Source organism: Rattus rattus, chromosome 13, assembly GCF_011064425.1.
Source record: "Rattus rattus isolate New Zealand chromosome 13, Rrattus_CSIRO_v1, whole genome shotgun sequence".
Classification (NCBI taxonomy): Eukaryota; Metazoa; Chordata; class Mammalia; order Rodentia; family Muridae; genus Rattus; species Rattus rattus.
The window spans coordinates 73984820-73991030 of NC_046166.1; the positions used below are offsets into that span (position 1 = coordinate 73984820).

At 44.2% G+C, this 6211-nt stretch overlaps 1 pseudogene; it reads right to left on the bottom strand.

Annotated features, from left to right (window-relative positions):
- Window positions 1–918: 918 nt before the first annotated feature.
- LOC116915027 lies at window positions 919–1333 on the bottom strand (annotated as a pseudogene).
- Between the last annotated feature and the right edge of the window lie 4878 nt (window positions 1334–6211).

Consider the following 6211-nt stretch of genomic DNA (forward strand, 5'->3'; position numbering starts at 1 on the left):
TTCATATTTTTACATGTTCCTTTGATTATTCTCACTCCCACACTCTCTTATCTTGATTTTCTCCCTGTTGCTTCCAGCAGTTCATTTTACACTTTCAAGTCTTTTATTCTATTTGTGACCCACTGAGGTTATCCAGGGCCACCATGTGACCATGGTGTGGAGGTAATCGCTGGAGCTGGGTGGGCTTGCCCATGGACACCAACCTGAAGGCAATGTCTCTTTTCTCACCTCTTTCAGTGGTCAGTGGTTCCCCAGGAGGTGGTTAAGAGAGTGTCAGAAGCTCTTGGCCAGTTTCTGTCTCTGACTTTCCAGTGTTTGTTCAACTAGGCAAAGTTCAAATCTACAGTAGCAAAAAGAACTGCTCATGGACCCCATGTGTAACTCACCTCCAGCAGGAGTGTTCTGGAGGTCATGCTTCCTGTGTCAACAGCGGAGAAAATCCTGACTCACAATCCACCAGGGCCAGAAGGGAAAGCTGCTTGCCTCTTGAAGGAGGTAGCAGTTTGTCCTCATTGTAGGAAGTAGCAGTTTGTCCTCATTGGAGTAAAAAGTATTGCACGTGGAGATGCATAAATTTTCCCAGCCTGGAGTCCACTCTCATGCCAGCACCTAGTTGACTTAAAAATGGCTAAATAGTAACACTGTGATCAGAATGTCCGATATTCTAGCTTAAGAGGAATAAGAATGTATTCATCTTGGAGATTTCAATTGACTGCCCTTGGTCCCACAGAGTCTGGGCTTGTGGGGTGGCTAAATATATGGATAGGAACCTACAGATGAGGCTCATCATCTCATGGTAGACAATGTAGAGTAAGGAACGAACCAGGGCGAGAAACGGCTTCTGAAACTACTAGTGATTGACATCCTTTTATTTTTTCAGAATATAAAAATTTATTACTTTGTGTCCACTGTCAAATTTTATGATCTCAACCTTTCCTTCTTGCCTTTGTGTAGAGCCAAAAGAAACACATTGGCTACTTTAACCACCTTGGAGAGGACCCCAGGAATATCACCCACAGCATGACCTTTTTCACCAAATCTAGGAACTAGAACTTCATTTTCCTCAATGAAGTTCAAGCAGCCATCATTGGGCCTGAATGCTGTGACCTTCTTGCCCTACTTAAGGACACACTTCTGGATGGCAGAATTTAGCTGTTTGGCTTCAACCCCTACTTTGTCCAGCGCAATTCCCTTTGCACAAGAGGCACCCCCAAATGGTTGACCTTCAGGGCTGTGCCCAAGTAGGCTTTCTTATACTGTTTATCATGCCATTTCTGGTTCTGTCAGTGACTTGGAGCTTCCGGGTTATACAGAGACCAAGACACTTGCCCATCTTGCTGGCTCCATGGACCAAGAAAAGAGAGAGTGATCCATTGACATCTTTAAGTAGGTCTGTCCCCCTAAAATTCCCACACCTTCAAAAAGGAAAACTATGAGACTGTAGGGGACTTTTCATTTTCAAAGCACAGGATCTAAGGCTCATGCCCACCTCAGCATGCAAATTTTTTAGCCCCTCTCAAAGAGTCACAGGATCTTAACAGTTCCAAAATTGTCTAGAAGTCAAAACCCAAGTCAACTCTTAACTGTAGTCAACCGTAAAAATAACTTTACATTGTTCATGCACCACAATGGAGAGAACATTCTCATTTCTACAAAAGGAGCAAAGGGGACAGACATTTCTGGAAGGATAGGGCCAAAACGAGACTGGAGTTCTGCATTTGCAAACATCAACTCCTTAATCTAGGTTGGAGATGAGGTCATCAGTGCCATGATGGAAACATCAAAGGGCTTGAGCAGCTCTGAGTACAGGCTGCCATTTTCTGCCCACATGACCCTTCTTTTGAATGGGTATCGATCTTCTGCTCCCCTCATTCCACATTCCCGGTTCCTGGCATCTCTACCACCTTTAAGGTCACCATTGAGCTTTGCCCTCATGGCTCGGCTTCATGCATTTTGGGGATCCTGACCCTCCCATAAATTGCCTGGTCCCCAGAGCTTTTCTTTGAAATCTTGGTGGAAGAACTCATTATCTCAAACTGTATGCGTTGTGCATGACTGCAAAAGCAGCATCACATGAATAAAAACGGGATCCGCTGCCAGCTGGAGCTGCATTTGTATAGCTTGGCTGGTAACATGGTAGCCGCAAGGATTTCTGGGTGCTTGGGAAGATGGGTTCAGGGAAATACTTTTCTGGATGGCCCTGCTTGTGCAGAACATCCTGAAGTTTCAAAGTAGTCTTTCAAAGGACTAAAAACCTTCATTCAGAGATATGGGGTCAACCTAATTCCTAAAATGCCCTAAAGGTAGCTTTTCACTCTATAATATTTCCTGTTGTTGAAAAATGAGATTTTTCTCTTCTAGTAGACTTCCTATTCTACAAGACTCTATAGAAAAGTCATTTAGTTTTGTGCTTCAGAACCTAAGAATTCTTCCCATTTTTCCACTTTCTAACTAAACTACATCATAGATTATTATTCCAGAAACATTCTACATTTCATGATTTCGCAGTTACTTTTACTATTTTCATATATATCCTTTTCGTTTTATTGAAACATAATTTATAAAAATGTATATACGATATAACAGGTGATTTGTAAATGAGAAATTTGTTACTGAGAATAATTTAACAATAGTAATTTAGCATCTTATTTAATGCATAACTCATCCTCTCGGAAAAAAATAAAGGATTTACTAAAGGGAGATTTTTTTTTTTTTGAAAATAGGGTTTTGTTTTGTTTTTTTCCCATTTAATATATCCTGATTGTGGTTTCCCCCTCCTCTACTCCTCCTAGTTTCTCTCCACCTAGAAAAAGGTGTTACTTTTATTTTTGTTCCCAATTTTAGAAATTATTTTCTTAATTTTACATTATGAGTAGGGGTGTTTTGCCCATGTGTGTCTGTGCAGCATTTGTGAGTCTCTTGGCCTGGCCAAAGAGGGCCAGAAGAGGGCGCAGCATCACCTGGAATTAGAGTTAATAATGGTTATGAGCTACCGGTGGGAACTGAAGTGAAGTTCTCCGCAAAAGCAGCCTGTGCGTATATCTTCTGAGCCATCTCTCTAGACCCAGTCTGTTCTTTTCAGATATGCTATCCATGCTCAAGCAATACAGTCCTCATCTCTGAATGTTCCTTATAAGCTCTTTATTGTTCCCCATCTCAGATCTACAATTAATAAATGACAACACCGGGGTTGGGGATTTGGCTCAGCAGTAGAGCGCTTGCCTAGCAACCGCAAGGCCCTGGGTTCGGTCCCCAGCTCCGGAAAAAAAAATAAAAAAAAATAAATGACAACACCATCTTGTCTTGGTCCTCACAAACGGGCACCAAACACTTCACCGTTAAGAAGGGCACAAGCTAAGGGGTTTCATGTCAGAGGTGCATATTAAGCCCCTGAATATCATGGCATCAAAACATACCTCTTGGGAACATAGACATTATCTAGAGAATATTTCTTTGGATACTTCTGTTTCTAGGAACTGGCTGTTCTACATTCAGACCTAGAATGCCTCGCTTGAGCAAATCCCAGATCACAACGGTAACATTTTGGATGTTGGTGGTGATTTATCCTGCTGGCAATTCGAAACACTGCCCAAACCTTCATAAACACAAGACAAGCTCCACTCCATGGGAATCGTTTGGTGGTGTGCTCTCTGCCTTCTCTTCAAATTTGACTTTAAAATTTAACAATAATGCTACCTCAAGAATTGTTTACAAAACTCACACGATCTCCAGGGGGAAAAGTATGTAACAAGAGAATTTGAAAATCAGCAGAAATCCCTTGTTTCCAGCAGAGCATTGCTGAGGCCCCTTGCTATGGCTATGATTCATCATCCATAAGTCTAGGGACAAGGGTCTCACACATGCCTTCTATAGTCACGGGATAAGAGAGCCCCAGGCACAGCTATAATGGCCTCTGAATTCACAGAAACTTGGTCTTCATGTGGGTCCTGAACAACTGGAGCAAGGGATGTCCCCAAAACTGTTGCCTGTGTGTGGAATATGTTCTAGCTGGACGGCCTTGTCTGGCCTCAGTGGGAGAGGAAGTACCTAGCTTCCCATAGACTTGAAGTGCCAAGGTCGAGGGGATACTCAGGGGTCCCCATCTGCTCAGAGGAGACGGGGAGAGGAATGGGGGAAAGATTGTGGGAGGGGGGCAATGAGTGGGATGCAAAGTGAACAGATAAAAACATACAATAGGGGCTGGAGAGATGGCTCAGTGGTTAAGAGCACGGACTGCTCTTCCAGAGGTCCTGAGTTCAAATCCCAGCAACCACATGGTGGCTCACAACCATCTGTAATGAGATCTGGTGCCCTCTTCTGGTGCGTCTGAAGACAGCAACAGTGTACTTATATATAATAAATAAATCTTTAAAAAAATACAATAGAATTATGAGAATATTTTCTAGACTGTATTTACAAATTGCCTTGCTTGTCCACCTGAGGCTGGGATAGGGTGGAGGGGATGGCTATGCTGAAGAATTTCATGTTCAAGTTATTTGGCTGTGGTAGAAACTTCCCCCACAGATTAAAGATTTCAAGGAGCCAATCAATGGGTGGGTAGGTGGGACTTCCGGGTCGGAGGGAGGAAGAAGAGAAGCAGGAGAAAAGATAGGGCTTTTTGGACGGGAGAGATGATAGAGGACAAAATAGAGGTAGCAGAGGTCCCCTGTTCAGGTGGCAGATCCGCCAGTATCCGCTACCGGAGGATTTGTAACTTTGAGTAGCTTACAAATTAGGATGCTGGTTGCTGTGCTCAGAGATTGTGTTACCTGTTGATTCTAAACTAAGATTGTGTGGTATTTTGCTTCTTCAGGCGACTCAACCGGGTTCAAGAGAGAAAGGTATGGCTGCAAAGCATGGGTTTGTGAAAAGTGCACCATGGGAATCTGGAAGCCTGGGGCTGGCGGTAGTCATGGCCGTGGGAACTTAGGAGCCAGGTGGAGAGAATTCAGAGTTACAGATCAGAGAGTCTGGAGATGAGAACAGGCCAGGTCGGCCTGTCGCCGGTGCCTTGCTGGCTGTAGCATGGATTGCTCTTTTAAATATTTCATGCAACATTTAGCCTCCCCTGTCATCCCAGATTTGGCTTTTTCTAGATGTATTTTTCCATCTCCATTTACAGCACTGGGCTGATTGAATTCCTGGTGAATCGGGGGGTTTTGTTCGCTAAACATTATATTTGTTTGTTTATTCGTTTGTTTATTGTTCTACAGCGCCATCTAAGAGTAGTTCGGATAAGAGTCTAATACACTTTCACACATTCCCCCACCCACACAGCTCCCCTGTTTTCTTTTCTCTCCTTTCCTCAGTCTTCTTTGTTCCCTTGTTACCAACACACACACACACACACACACACACACACACACACACACAGACACACACACACACACACACGCACACGCGTTTAGATATCTATATTGTCTAAGAGCCACAGGTGAGAGAAAACATATTTGTCTTCTATGACTGCCTTAATTCACTTGGTGGGATCATCTTTTAGTCACATCAATTTCCCCTGCAAACAATGTAATTTCCTTCTTTAGGGCTGTGAAAAATCTATTATACGTAAACATCACATTCTCTCCCCTCATTCCTCTGTGGCTGGACACCTAGGCTGATTGCAGAATTCAGCCATCTTGCACAGTGCCACTGTGAACACGGATGTGCGTTTTGTTGCTCAGGAGGCCCCAGAGGTCTCCCAGATAACAGGCTATACCTGTGTACTGTTATCTACCACAACTACACAGTAAGGCGCCTTAGCTGAGTGTACCAGCAGCAGGACACAGAACTCAACCTCAAACTGATCTGGAAACTCACTTCCTGCTGGCTAGATTTCATGTTCCAGAAAGTACAGGGGGAGAAAGGACAGCCGCGATCCTACCCAGCAGTTGACTCTGCGTGCCGCAGTGCCCGCCTGACAGTCAAGATGTGCCCACTGGTACAGTAACGACATGATTGGTATGGATGTAAGGCCTGCTCCACAGGCGAGAATCTCGTGGCCGGCCGTATAATCCTGGTCAACAGCTCGTGGCTAGGAAGGCCCTGGGCTCTGAGCTAGAACCTGCAGTTGCTATTTACTTTGCTAAATGATTGTGTTGTCAAGTCGCCATCATGATATTTGTATTTATACCCACCCACGGATGCCGGCTGCTCCCAGCCCTGGCGGAAACAGCTTGTTTGCAATGGGCATCGGTCAGGGCAGACTCACCAATCG